A 15,549-nucleotide genomic window follows, 5' to 3' on the forward strand; every position below is an offset into this window, starting at 1 on the left:
TCGCATTCAGACCACTGCAGCAATTCATTCTTCCATCTCCGCAGTGACGGCCCGCCCTTGGACTTCCAATGCCATGTTATTTCTCTTTGCGCCAGTATCAGACCCAGATCAATAAATTTGCTCGTCACCTTGGTGTGTTTGGTGTGCGGGAACCAGAGCAGCAAGCACGCCGCCATATCAAATTCCACCTCCCTGTCGGTCACATCGTTTAAGAGGTCCCCCACCTCTGCCCAGTAGGCCTCCAAATGCGAGCACCCACAGAGCAAATGATCCATGTCCGCTCCTAGAGACGAACACCGCGGGCACCGAGCGTCCTGTATCTGGAAATACCGCCGTATTTTTTCGGGGGTCAGGTAGGCCCTATGGAGCACATAGAAATGCACTTGCTGGAAGCGCGCATTTCTCGTGCCTTTCCACGTGCGCCGCAAGATGTGACTCCACGCCGTGTCTGGAATGGGTCTGCCCACACTCTCCTCCCATTTAGCCTTGAGCCCCTGGAGCGGTTCCAGTCCCTCGTTCAGCATCCTATTATGGAGGCAAGTCACAGCCTTGAACGTGCCCGCTGCCATCACCACATACTGGCACGCCATAGTCGTGGTCGGTTCCATGAGCCCCCCTTTCCAGTGCTTCTGTATAGCCGCCACCACCGCCGCGTGTAGGAGAAACCCCCCATCAGGCAGCCCGAACTGTTCCCGAAGCACCTCAAAGGGTACCAGGGCCCCATCGATGTACAGGTCTCCTACCACCTGCAGGCCCGCCTCCTCCCAATCCAGCAATGGGGACCAGTCACCCCCGTGCGGCAAGGCCGTCAGCATACCGATCGGGATCTCCGGCGCATAAGGCCGCGTCGCCTTTGCTCTCCTAAGGCTCCTCTGCCAGCACAGCCTGAGTGTCTGTTCCTCCATAGTGAGGCCCCGCAACTCAAGTCTCTGCTGCATGACGATGTAGGACAGCACATGGCGTTGTATCCCCTGCTCTCGGTCCGCCTCCGGCCCCCTAAACACCCTGGCCACGTTCTGCGTGAGGACCTGCAATTGCGCCGCTAAATAATATAGCTCAAAGTCGGGTACAGCCATGCCCCCCTCGACCTTGGGGCGAAGCAGCGTGCTCAGCGCCACTCTACGGCGGCCATGCCCCCATAGGAAACCAATAATCATCGTCCTCAGATCTCTAAAGATCCCCTGAGGAATGCAGATAGGCAACGTCCGGAAGTAATACAGGAAGCGGGGGAGCGCCACCATTTTTAAAAGAGCTATCTTACCCAGAACCGTCAGCGGGAGGGTCGACCAGAAGGCCATGCTGCCCCTCAGCGCCCGAACGCACCGACCGATGTTGCCCTCCAATAGGTCCGCGGTCGCGTGGTAGATGCGGACTCCCAGATAAGTGAAGCAAGATGGCTCCCAGAGCACCCCCAAGTCATGAGCAGGGCTGGGCGACTCCGCTCTCAGCGGGAACACACAGGTCTTCGCCCAGTTGACCTTAAGTCCCGACAGCCGGCCAAACTCCGACAACAGGTCCATCGCTCCTTCCAGGGCCCGCGCCGTGTCATCGAGATACAGAAGTAGGTCGTCCGCATACAGCGATATGTGATGTTGCTGCCCGCCGCTGGCTATCCCCGCATACTTGTCGCCCGACCTCGCATGGACCGCCAAGGGTTCCATCGCCAGAGCAAACAATAAGGGGGAAAGGGAGCACCCCTGTCTCGTGCCCCTACCCACCGGGTATGCCGCAGACACCAGTCCACCCAAACGCACCCGCGCCGTCGCCGAGGCATATAAGACCTTCGTCCACCGGCGGAACCCCTCACCCATGCCAAACCTCTCCAGCACTCCATCCAGGAAGGTCCATTCCAAGCTGTCAAAGGCCTTCTCGATGTCCACGGACAGGACCGCTTGGGCCCCGTCCCCATCCAAGATGGCGTCCATTATCCCCACCAGGCGGCGAATATTCAGCGCCGTGCTCCTCGTGGGGTTAAACCCAGCCTGATCCCTGTGCACCAGGCCCGTCATGTGTGGGGCCAGTCTGGTGGCTAATATCCGGCTCAGGATCTTGTAATCCACCGTCAACATGGACAGCGGGCGATAGGACCTCACGTCCGTTGCATCCCTGCCAGGCTTCAGGAGCGGGACAATCAAGGCCTCACGCATGGACCCAGGCAAGCTTCCTGTCTCAAAAGCTTCCGTGTACACCACCAGGAGCCTGGGGGCCAAACTGTCGACATACTGCTGATAAAATTCTATTGGTAACCCGTCCACCCCGGGCGCTTTAGTACGAGCCATATGTTTAATAGCCACCCGTATTTCAGTGAGCGTGATCGGGCCGCCCAACTCCTTCGCGTCCTCTTCATCTAGGACCGGAAGCTGCCTCGCCCCTAGGTACTCCGCTATGTCCTGGACTTCCACTCCCAACTGACTCTGATACAATTCCTGATAGTACACCCGAAAGCACTCCAACACCGCTGCCTGGGAATACACCATCTCCCCCTGTGCGTTGCTAATGCTAAGGATCGGGCAACCCCTAAGTTCCGGGTTAGCAAGTCTGGCCAAGAGTGTGCCCACCTTGTCCCGTTCTGCATGCGCTCTAATGGTGTACTGCCTGTAGTCGTAACACCTAAACCGTTCCGTCTCGGTGGCGACCACTTCCTTCGCTTCCAACAACTGGGTCTGTAAGTCCGGGCTGGCCGGCCTGCGGCGCTCCAAATCTCTCAAAGTCTCTTCCGCTTTCATAAGTGCATTCAACACAGTCGTGCGAGCATTCGAAAACCTACCCAGACACGCCCCTCTCACCACCACTTTCATTGCATCCCATTCAGTGGACCGACTCGTGGCCGTGCCCTCATTCTCATCAAAGTAACGGCCGATACCCTGCTGGACAGCGTCATTGAATACTGAGTCCTCCAGCGTCTCCGGCCGAAGCCGCCATGTTGGTATCGCCGAGCGCTCCCGCTGCCACTGGATGTGTACCAATAGGGGGTTATGATCTGAAATGTTTCTGGCCAAGTACTCCGTATGAGAGATCAATGGGGCTAGGGACCCACTACAGAGCACCGAATCTATCCTCACATGCAGAGCGTGGAGAGCAGAGTAAAAGGAATAATCCCTGGTGTCTCTGTGCTGCTCCCGCCATACATCCAGCAACCCCCATCTGTCCTGCCAGTCCTTCCTGTGCATGGCCAACTTGCGCACCGGGGAGTCTACCAGGGGGGGATGGGACCTATCCAGAGCCACATCCGTAATCGAGTTGAAGTCCCCCCCTAACACTATCGGGCCCGCCAGGAAAGAAGCCAAGGACCCAGAGAGGCCATCAAAATATCGAGCCTGATCAGTATTTGGCGCATACACACAGCAGAGAACCACATCCCTTCCATACAACCTCCCCTCCACTGCTACGAACCTACCATCCGGGTCCACCACTTGATTCAGCACCTGGAACGGTATCCCCGCCCTCACCCAAATCAGCACCCCCCTGGCATATGCTGAGTAAGTGGTGCCGAACACCTGGCCCGCCATCTTTTTTGCAACGCAGCGCACTCTTTTTTAGTCAGATGGGTTTCTTGCAGCATAGCAATCTGTACCCCTCTTCGCACCAGGTATGCGTGTACTTTGTGGCGTTTAACCATAGTTCGCAGCCCCCGGACATTCCACGTCAGGCATTTCAGGTTAGGTAATGTCCCCATACCAACATCGAGCAGTCCGATCCAAATAACAAAAGTTCACATCCCTCCCAAAGCAGTTGCCCCCCCCAGAACACACCCTGAACAAAAAAACACCCCAAACCCCACTCCCCAGGACAGAGCCTACAAACCCAATGTCAGCCCCAATCCAAACCTCGAACCAACTACCCATATTCCTACCCTGTGGTCTCCACCACAGCAGGCCTTAAGGGCCCAAGGGGGGTGAGTTATCGCCGATCCCAGCTAGCGGAGCCCGCACCCCGCGCCCTCATCCCCTACTGCGCGCTCAGCCCCCCCCCCCGGCAACCCACTCATCTCCAACAGGATACCGCCCTACCATTAGGTCTCGAGCAAGTCCCAACACAGTCTCAACCGCAAAATATTCCATCAGAGGTCTGGGGGGTCACCACCGGCCCCTTCGAGCTTTCCGCCTCTGAGAGGTCTTCTCCCGTTCTGCTGCCTTCTCCGCCCGAGTCCGTTTCCACCCGGTCACTGTTCTGTTGCGACCCCGTGATGGCCGCCGTCGCTGCGAGCGCATCTCTCTTTTCCGCAGCCATTTGAGCCTCCCGTTTCTCCTGCTGGCGCCTGTTGCGGGACCTGATGCGCTGCGATTGTCTGATCCGGGGTTGCTTAGGCTGATCTCGCCTACTTTTATGCAACCTGTCCGTCCCCGCTCTATACGACTCCAGCCATTGCCAAACTTCGTCTAGGGTCTGGAAAAAGTGCATAGTTTCGTCCAGTATGATCCGCAGCTTGGCCGGGTAGAGCAAGGAATATTGGATGCCTTCCTCCCGGAGCTCCTTCTTCACCGCTAGGAACGATGCCCTGTTCTTCTGGACCGCCTGAGTGTAGTCCGGGAAGATCGTGACCTTGCTGTTTTCCACCTCATACGGGCCCGACATCCTAGCCCGCTGGATGAGGAGATCCCGGTCCTTATAATGGAGGAGCCGCACCACCATCGGTCGAGGGGGGCGGCCAAGCCCTGGTGGGCGAGCAGGCACCCTGTGGGCTCGCTCCAGAGTAAAGAAAGGAGTAAGCCCCTCTGGTGCCACCACTGTGCGAAACCAGTTCTCCATGTAGGCCACCGCATCCTCCCCCTCAATTCGTTCCGGCAGGCCTACGACCCGCACGTTGTTTCGTCTGTTGCGGCCTTCTGCATCCTCCGTCCGTCGTTCCAGCGAGTCCAACCGGGCTAATATATCCGTGATCCTGTGTTCTGCGGTCACCACCGACAGCTTCAGGTCCAATAGCAGCTGATCATGGTCCTTGACCCTATCTGCCAGCTTCGCATGGTCAGCTCGCAATAGCCCCAGTCCCGTGGCCACTTGTGCAATGTCCTGGTGCAGCGCCTCCTTGGTCGAGGTGATCGCATAGAGTATGGCGTCTAGACGTCGGTGCAGCCGCTGCTCCTGATCCAACTCCGGCGGGGGAGTCTCGCCCATCCGAGACGATGCCGCCAGGTCCCCCTCAGCGCGCTCCTCGGCCACCAGCCCTCCGGCCGCCGCCATTTCAGGGTACTGCGTCACAGGCCAGCAAGCCGACCAGCTTCTGCGCTCGTAGTCCGGCGCGAACTACCTGACACTGAGCAGGGTCAAGCGCCGCCACTGATGCCCTCAGGACCAATGGCCAGCGTGGCGGGCACTGTTCCGCCGGTCCCCTCGGAAGCCTGAGGGGGGAAGGAAGGAGATAGAGATGGCGGCCAGCGAGGGACCACAAGGTCCGGGCGGGGCGATTCACTGTTCCCCGACCTCAGGAACTGGCGCCTCTGTCCCCAATGTCTCGATCTATCGGCTGCAGGGCTTCCCGCCAGTCGGCGACAACTCGGCTCAAAGTTGATGTCCGGGGCTGCCCGTCCTCATCGGCACCATTTTCTTCTCACTCTCGGCAACACCTCGGCCGTCGCCCAACTCTGTCTCCTCGGGGCCAGCAGTCCCCCAGCAACTTTCCGTCTGTGCCCGGCTGTCCCCTCACCCTTCAGAGGGCAGGAGCGTCGACCTCGGGTCGCCCAGGGTGCCAAAGACAGGAGAATTAGCGGGATTCCGCGCGGAGCTGCGAGCTCACGCCGTCATCCCGATCGGCGTCCAAGCCACGCCCCCGAAAAGCGCCTTTCAACAGTTTAATAGCATACCCTCTTGCGTCCTGCCCTTCCACCCCCTCTTCCAGTCCAAGCAATCTCACATTATTTCGTCTGTCGATTTTCAAAATCCTCGACAACCTTCCCCTGCTCCATTTTAAAAGTCTGCCAATCTGTAACCTCATCCTCAAGTCTGCCAGTCCTTTCCTCCACGTGACCCACTCTCTCCTCAACTTCTTCGTATTTCTTGTTCCTTTTCCTTAAAGCTGCTTGTATTTTTTTCCTGTCTTGCCTAGCTCTCCGGCTTTCTGTCCTAGCCTCCGCCTGCATCTGCTTCAATGTGTTAAACATTATGTCCAGTGTAGCGTGCTGTGATGGGTTCCCAATGTTCGCTCCTCCTGCAGCCCCCTCTCCCTGGATATTTCCTCGATAGATGCTAGAAGTACCAGAATAGTCCCATAATAGCTTTTTATTTGTACTGGTTGCCGAACCTCTTCTTTCCCGCCTTACTACTGATCTCCTTTTCTTCTGTGTGCTTCTGCCCCTGGAGCCGCTGCTGTGATTATCCTCCGAGTCTGTTGATAGATCGGTGGTGCTCCCCCCTTCCTGATCACTTGTGTGGGAAGAGTCTGATCCTTCATTTACAGAAAAAAACCTATCTCCTTCTGGAGATCCCCCCCCTGGTTCCTTTGCTCGTCTCTCGCTCCTGCTGCAAGTCCAGGCTTGTCAGGCTCCCCCATTTTGCATTGTGTATCTGCTTCCCATCGCTGCTAAATCCTGCCTCTAATCGCTGCTAAATCCTGCCTCTACTTGCATCAAGGCATCCAGCATTTGTAAATTGTTCTCTCTCTGTGTCGCCCAGCGCGGCCCCTGCTCCCTCTGGTACCCCCGCTCACCGGTAATCCTTGGACCAACCTTCCATCTCCGTGAGCGGTTTCCGCGGGAGGCGTTCACTCTGGGACGCTTACGTCCTTGAGGACGGTGATCTCCGACCCAGCGTCTACCGAGGCGGGGAGACTCTCCAACGGCCTTACTGATGCTCCTGCAAATCCAGCTGATCCAGCAGACGTTTTCCCTGCAAAGGATTCCGACAAGGTAGGCTGCCTCAGGTCTTTAGTCAGCATGGAATTAGTCCGCTGCAAGCCTGTAGCCTCTTTACTTTGCGGGCCGCTATCCTGTTGCGGCCCTCGCTGTGTTCTATTCCCGGCTGCTGCTGCGACCTTTGTTGCCCTCAGGTCCATTTCTTTTCCTTCTCTTTCTCGGATTTTTTCTGCAGTGCTTTTGAGGCTGCATTATTAGCCGGGATCGCCTGCTTGCTTGAGAGCGGCATTTTCGGTATGGCCCCAGCGCGCTGAGACATCTCCCAGGTTGTTCTGATATCACTGTAGAAGCTCCTCCAGTGCTTTTTCAAACTCCACTGTACAGCCGAAACGGTTTTCAATATCCGGAGCTCAACGCCAGTACTTATCCTTGACTGGTTCTTGGTTAGCCCCTGAAAAATCAGCATGTCCATTCTAAACTGCCAGCGACATTCTCAGGTCGGGAGAGGGAGTGGAGTGTAAGGCCCAAGTTCCTGAGGCTCAATTCCCTCTGGGACTGACAGGTCATCCCCGAAGAGAGGGGACGTGAGCGTGTGTCTGATTTGAAGTAGTTTTCCCAGACTTCTTACCTTTTCTCTTGGAGGGTTGGGCCATTATTCCAGACTCCAGCTCCTCCTTTTCATCCTGGGCTCTGCACTGTGCTCTTGTTTTTATACACACTGAATCCGGTATAGCCAGCATGGCTTTTTATCAACCTCAGCCCAAGCTTAGGACTCGAAATAATTTCCTAGAATTCACTAGGACACAAGAATTGCAGAAGATGCTACCACCTTCTTTTAGTCAGTAACAGTCCCCATTCTAAGCACACCATTGCCCTGGGATGAACCTTAGTCTGGTTTTCAGCATTGTAGACTGTGAAGATCCCACCAGTCACCATAGTAACACTTGCACCTATCCCTCAGTGCTTCAACTCTAGCCCCATTAATATGTGGCAGTTTTCTGTATTTCTCCAGATTACTGGGCCAGAAAGTCAGGACAGCTACATCCACCTCACCCACAGAGGCTGGAGGTGCTTCAGCATGCTCTCTAACATAATCGGGGCACACCTGGGATCCCATCTGGAGACGTACCACTCCATTAGGTACTGCAGGAAAGAGAACTGGCACTGGGGACCTGATTAGCAGGAACCTAGTGCACTCCAAGTCAGAATTGCATCAAATACCAGGCAAAAAGTGGGGGTGAGTATGTCAAAAAAGGGGAGGGGCGGATAAGATGATCGAGAGGCAGGGGTTTTTGCCAAAGGTTCTTTAATGCCCAAATAGGCAGTTACCACAAGAAGGCACCTTTAACCTTGAAGCCTAGGTTGCACATCCCCCAAAGACTAGAGTAAGTAGACAGGAGTAGAAACTGATGAACACCGCATTTATGGACACCAAACGTCCAGTCGCCACCAGATGAGTCAAGTGGTTGAGGGAGAGTGAAGAAAAGTGTGGACTTCAAAAGCAACACGAGCAGCTTCCCCACCACCAATCCAAAATGAATGCCAGCCACCTTCAGTACTGAATTTAGAAACCAAAAAGCAGTGATCCTATAAAAGTGGAAAATCTACAACAAAACTGCATCAATTACAGAATTAAAAGCAATATCTAGGAGGAGTTGCATTCGTTTGTAAGCAATCCTGTTGAGGTGGGCTTTGCTTTTAGATGAGGTTTTACCCCTGGAGTCACCTTGCTGGGTGTTTAATCGCCCTTGTGCTATGGTACACAGAGTTAGATGAGGATCTTTCTAGTCAGTGTCCCATTATGTGTTGGTAGCCCCAACAGTATTGAAGTCAGATCACATGACTTGTGCAAACAGCTAGGAATATTCCAGAATTTGAAGCCTCTAGTGCATAGCTCATAATGTGGGCAGCAGGCAACGTAAAACCGCACAAACTGTTTAGGCTTTAGAACCATTATGTGGTTGTCCTACTCATTACAAATTATTTTACTTGGCAAGAAAAAGCAGTATTCCAGTAGGTTGTTATAATAAAGTGCTGTGGTTTAACTAGCATATTTCCACTTCTCTTGAACAAAGAATGCAATTTTCATGAATCACTAGGCAACCTTTTTCTATTTTCTTGTACACACTGTGGTGTGGGGGGGGGTTGTCTAATGTATTCTGTTGATGTTGCACATTGTTTGACGGAATCTCGATGCGCTGTTGCTTTTATATTTGCCATTGTTAGTCTAATGAATAGCTTTGTAGTTCTATATTGTGCCTGATTGCACTGGGAGAAGCAACTGTGTATTGTTGATGTAGTGTCTGTTTTATTAAATTTCTTTGTGTAGCATCTTCAAGCACTCATGGTCAGCCACCTTTCAGACGTTAATGTACGGATAAGCAGTACACGCGACATCTTTGCACGCATATCAAGTTGTTTTTATTCACATGAGCACTTGTAATTCTTTTCGGTTGACTTCGCTACGGGGACCACTTGTATTGCTGTACACCACTTTCACTCTTTTTGGGCTGCCAATACTAATTGTTCCTACTAGATAAACGCTTATGGCCCAGGGTCATTGGGCTTATCATTTTATTTTTACAGGCAAAACCCTCTGAAGAAGGGCTGGACCTGAAATGCATGGGGGATATTACTCTGTTATCCTTGTGAACCAACATTTTGACTGCTTTTGACAATCTAATTATTTGAAATATACGTATGATAGCATCTTTTGGAAATTTCACTATTGGATTTTGAAGGCTAATAAACCGAAGTGAAACTAGTTAAATTGATTCCTGATTGCTGTACCCTTCCAGAGGTGAAGGACTGCATTTGATAATTTGATCATACACCCCTTGAACAGGGGGGGATATTCCCCAGCACTCCCACACTACCAATATTTGATTTCTATTGATTACCTACTGAACAATAGTAGTGCGACCGCCAAATCAATCTCTACACCTGTTTTAGAGCCATTGGCTTTTCGGGGGATGTCTTGGCCTCACTCGTGGACATGCCCCTTGATGACTTCCTTATGTTCGGAGGGAAGGCGGACTCTGTGCTGGAAGCGGCTTTCAACCATGCCTTTCCACACCCAGCCACCACAACAAATTGCGCAATCGGTTTGTGGCTAGGGACGTAGCTCCCACAGACCCCGGGGAACAGCCAGCCAGAATCGAGCCAGTCCACCCCATTCCCCTATCCAGCAACTGCAGCCTCTACGCCCCTTTAGCATGCCCTCCAACCATTTATAATTTTGCAATTATTAGATATATATTTTTATTAATTTGGGAGTACAGTAGCTTCTTTTCAGTACTCCCAAGATCAGGTATCCTACAATAATGGAGTGTTGCAATTAATTTGTGGAACAGAATTAATTTTAAAGTAATACAGGGCCTTTCAGATTTTTATGCATAATGTTCTACACAAGTGAGTCCCATGAGACGTCTGTGATGAATATATTGTTCCTAAATGTGGCTCTCGCTCAGAGATGCTTTTTGACGCGAGAGGAGCTCCGGTCTCCTGTTTGCCTTTCCGCTCGTACCACTCATGCCTAGAGTTCTCAAGAAGATGAGAAAAGAACAAGCCATTCTTGTGGCTCCGGATTTGGCACAGAGTCTGGTTTCCTGAGCTGCTGAGCATGATCACGGGTCTTCCAATAGGGCTGCCTTTTCAGGATAATCTTTTTTCGCAGCAGCATGGTAGGGTTCTGCACCTGTACCGGAAAACGCTTTTCCTTCATGCATATAGATTGAATGGCGATAGTGGGCAGCTTTTGTCCTTCCTCCCGAAGTCTGCAATGCTATCTTGGCATCCAGGCATCCCTACACCAAGACTGTATATGCTTGATGTTGGAGCAAGTTTGTGGCATGGTGTACAGATAAACAAGTTGACCCTCTATCTGCAACCCTTTCCCAGGTTCTTTTGTTTATTCTTACCCTTGCCCAGCAGGGTTCCGCTTTGGGCATATTGAAAAGGTACCTACCTTCTCAGCATTTCTTTGGTTGACAAATCAGCCATCGTTTTTCAAATCCCACCATGTAAATATGCTGAAGACCTTTTGGAAACCTATGTACCCATCAGCACCTTTAATTATGCCGCAGTTGGACCGCAACCTAGTTCTCCCATTTTTGATGTGCGCTCCTTTCGAGCAACTACACAACAGTCCTCTCTGGCTTTAAAAACGGCCTTCCTAGAGGTCGATAACATCTACCCGGAGGGTCAGTGAGCTATAGGCACTGTCAGCAAATCCATTTTACCTCAACATCTACCCAGACAAACTGGTCCTTTGACTCGGAGCATCCTTTCTTCCGAAGTTGGTAAAGCACTTAAATGTAGGCCAGTCTATCACTCTGCATACCTTCTACGCTTCTTCTCACTCGTCTAAAGAAGAGGAGAGACTTAATCGACTGAACCCTAAAATAGTGTTGTCCTTCTACCTTAACGGTGCAGAAGAGTTCCTGGTGGAGGAATCTCTGTTCGTGGGGTACGTACGAGCAAAGAAAGTAAAGGCTGTGCAGAACTGTACCATCTTACAATGGCTAGTGCTGTACATCATGATCTGCTAAGCATTGGGTAAAAAAAGCAACCCCCAGAGGGTTTGTGGGTTCATTCCACCAGAGCCAAGGGTGCGACCACTGCGTTATCTCGCTGAGTTCCTGTTCTGGATATCTGTCAGGCAGCAACGTGGGCTTCCCTGCACACATTTACGAAACACTAATGCCTGGACAGTCAGGTTCGAGTTTAATCCATATTGCTTCCCCTCCCCTGGGGATTTATACCTTGGGTATCTATTCTAAGTAAAGAATCTACTGCAAGAAGACTTGATCAGATGAACACATTACTTACTTTTGGTAACACCGTAGCTGGTAGAGACTCTACCTAACCAAAGATTCCTTACCGACCTAGTTATCCTCCCTGCTCTGTGTATTGATTTTAGACTTAAGGACAGTTTCCCCTTTAAGGACCCTAGAGGGGGCGTGGCTATGCTGTGAACTGGATGGCCGCACAGAGCTGAAGCTCTCCCGGCCGCAGTAACCGAACGACCGTTTCCCTAATCCAGATGAGGCGCTAAACCCCGTGATGGCATGGTGAACATCCCGGGATCATAATGGCGACAGCTGTGGTGTAAAATCTAGCCCTGCAGCAGAGAAGCGACCATGGTCCTTCCTGCTCCCTGCCGGAGCGTCTTACAAAAAGGTGGCGGTGCTGAGCCGTGCGAGAGTGGAGCCTGAAACGGAGTGAAGAAACGGCCAGGATCGCTTCGGGGGTGGTGCGGGAAGTGCGGTGTGCGCCTCGGCACGACCGGACCTCTCCCAGTGACACAGCGGGCGCCCCGCGGTACGGGGGGGTCCGATCGGCCTCCCGTGCGGTGCACTCGTTGAGCCCCAGGAAACGCGAGTGCCGATTGTGGTGAAGAGGCGACCTCTTTAATCCTTCCACAGTGGGATCTGATACCAACCCTAGCTATTGCATCTATGCAGCACTCCCGCGGGCAACGCTAATCTAGAGTGCATGCAGCAAGCACCCCCCCTCCTCACCACCCCGCCTGGAAACAACAGCACTTTGACCGCGGCCTTTCCTCCCCTGGATTTGAGGGGCTAACCAAAGAACTGGCACCTCTCCCATCACAGGGCCTACTCATGTATATCCATACCTTTGTCTGCGCTGCACCCCGCCTGCGACCACTTAGGCTGCCGCTCTGTGGGCGCTCTCTCCCTTCACTGCATGAACTGTGGGATCTATTACATGCTCCGCCTGCACCCAGTTTGTCGCGATACTGAGCATCGCTGTGGCTGCCGCAAGTTTGATACTGCGACACAGTGATCCTACACACTACTTGTCGTATAAGGTTCCCCCTGCAACACCTCATTAGCAGCCCTACTCACTCGTGCCCTCCAGTGCAGTTGCGGCATAGGCCGTAGAGACCCTAGGCAACGCGTACTTCCCTTCGAGAAAATTGTGGAACCTACCCGTGACCAGCCTTGCGATATGGTGGAAGGTGGGCAGTCTCCTTCTACCTCGACGGAATACGCTAACCATTTGAATCCATTACTGTTGGAAATGAGGGCGGGATTCAAGGCTCTAGATGTCCTCTTTGACTCCTTGGACAAACACATGGCAGACCTGGGCACAAAGATCCAGGTGCATGATCGACGCCTTGATGGGGTTGAATTCCGCACGTCCGACCTGGAGGATGGAATGGCGCAATCTGTGAAAAGGGTAGACCGCATGGAACGGATCCTAAAGGAGGTTGCAACGAAAAATGAGGATTTGGAAGTGCGAAGCCGTTGCAACAACATCCGCCTTACGGGCGTGCCTGAATCCACAGCATCTGGGCGCATGGATAATCTAGTAGAGACGACACTAACTGACTTGTTTGGGAAAGAGGCCTTCACTCCTGGCTTTGTGGTGGAACGCGCCCATAGGTCACTTGGCCCCCGCCCCAACCCAGTGTGCCCGCCTAGGCCCATAATTGCATCTATAATGAATTTCAGAGACCGGGATACAGCGCTGCGCCTGGCACGTGAGCAAGGCAAACTCTCTTGCAGGGCTCCAAGCTATCTCTATACCTGGATTTCACTGCTCTGGTTCAAGATGCGAGGAGGAAATTTCTCGGGGTTAAAGCAGGGCTCAGGAACCTGGGGTTGAAATACGGTATTCTATACCCTGCCAGGCTGCGGGTGGAGGTAAACGGACATGCCCGAATCTTTGAAAATCCCACGGAAGTGCAGGAATTTTGCTGCAATTACAAACTCGATCATAAGCGCCCCACGGAGACAGACACCGCCTCACCCTCACACAGTGGTTCAGCTGTGAGTGTGGATTTGTTCGCGAACTCTGGTCATGGCTGACTGTTGGTCACTTGATACATCTTACTATGCCGCACATTTGATAATTTGTTGTGGATGCTGGGATTTACCATGTTACATATCATTTTTGTTGAGGTTGCTGGGCCGCTGGATAGCGATCGCCCCCCCCCCCCCCCCCCACTTTGGTGTACACCTAGAGATAGTATTGGTGACGATAGAATGTACCACATTTGTTTGTTTTTCATCATTTCTAGGATGCTATTGGTACTATGGACTGTTTAGGTAAAGTTGGTAACGCCTCTCCGGCTGGGCGGGGGGAGGCGGGAGGGGTTTGGTTCTTATTGCTTGGCACTGAATTTATGTTACATTTGTTTGCAGTCACGACAGACCGGTACAAATCTTGGTTACTCTTTGCTCCTCAAGTCGTATCCCTAAGATGGCACAGTTAGGTTATAATGCTGGCCCTTCTCAGTGAAAGCCACTCGGAGGTTTTTTGACCTCTTACCCTCCTGCATCCTGCTTGGCTACTGTGCATGGTGGCATATGTGGGCTTTGCAGGGGAATTGACCATCACAATGAACCCATAATCCAGTATACTGAATCCAGATGTCATAAGAGATTGCAAGAGACCTGCAGTGGAGACTGCTTGACCACTATTGGACCTGTGGCAGACCCCTCTCCTTTACCCAACCAAACCTGATGGTGGTAACGGATGCAACACTTTGAGGCGATCTGGGGCAGGAGGCGGTCAGAGGACTCTGGTCTCCAGCAGAAACCTAGCACCATAGCGGTCTGTTGGAGTTGTGGACCATTTATCTGGTACTGAAGGCCTTCCTGCCATTCATCAAGGGACGGTTGGTGCAAGTTCTCATGGACAAACCCACTGCCATGTGGTGCTTCAACAAGCAGAGCGGAGTGAGGTCCTGGGTCCTGTGCGAAGAGGCTCTGCGCCTCAAGTTGGAGTATCGGAGCATCTCCCGGATTGTGAACAACCTGACTAGATCCTTTGAACCCAGGGTGGATAAGTTCAGTCGGCGGTGCATGGTGGATCACGAGCGGCATCTGCACACTTTGGTGGCCCGGGGCATCTTGCGACAGCTGAAACATCCTGGTTGAATCTTTTCATTACCGTCGAGTTGGAGTTCTTGTGAAAATTCTTGCTCTGATGTGGATTTAAGCTGGAGTGGAACACAGGACTCCTAAACACCTTTCTTCTTGTGCTAAAGAAGATATAGAATGACTGGTCCCGAGTTGTCCTTGTGGCTCCAGATTGGACCAGGAGAGTCTGCTACCCGGAACTTCTATGCATGAGTGTCTGTCCCCTGATTTAGATTACCTCTTCAGCAGGATCCTCTGTTGCAGCAGCTTAGAAGGTTCTGCACCCGATGCTGTGCAGTCTACACCTCCATGTGATTGCTTTCAATCTACCACCTGGTTGCTGTTAGACATCCATACACGATGTCTACTTAATCTGTTCGCTGTATCAAATTTGTGACTTGGTGTAGGCTGCACGACTCCGTGTATGGCACTCGAAGCACTGCTTTTGAGTTTTCCCGATTTTGTCTGGCATCTAGGGAATTTCAGAATGTAAGTAGTCTGCGATTAGATAGAATTACCATCAGAAAGAGTGTTACTAAAGGGAAGTAATTTGTTCTGTGGGAAGATATCCGAAACGATTTATGAAAGATACCCTTTAATAAAGACAAGACTGTATCTATGAACTCTAATTTAAGGCTGATACAATTCAGTTACTTTAACCTGCTTGCAGCCCCCCCTTCAATGGCGACGAATAGAATAGATGTGACAAAGTGTAATGATAATTTAGGAGCTCCATCCAGACGTTTCACTTTTATTAACTGGTTTCAATGTATTCTTGTAATTCAGGTGACACTCCCTGCTGAATTTCAGAGCTGTTACTGGGTAACTACATTAGTGTCACATAAGACAGTAGAGTAAACCAATGTAAC

General features: G+C 52.1%; 1 protein-coding gene across 4 annotated transcripts in view; it reads left to right on the forward strand.

The window, feature by feature from the left end:
• Positions 1 to 15,549, forward strand: part of STAU1 (staufen double-stranded RNA binding protein 1) — a 576,538-nt gene that overhangs the window by 489,358 nt on the left and 71,631 nt on the right. The window lies entirely within an intron of this gene.

This window comes from Lissotriton vulgaris, chromosome 7 (assembly GCF_964263255.1).
Source record: "Lissotriton vulgaris chromosome 7, aLisVul1.2, whole genome shotgun sequence".
NCBI lineage: Eukaryota > Metazoa > Chordata > Amphibia > Caudata > Salamandridae > Lissotriton > Lissotriton vulgaris.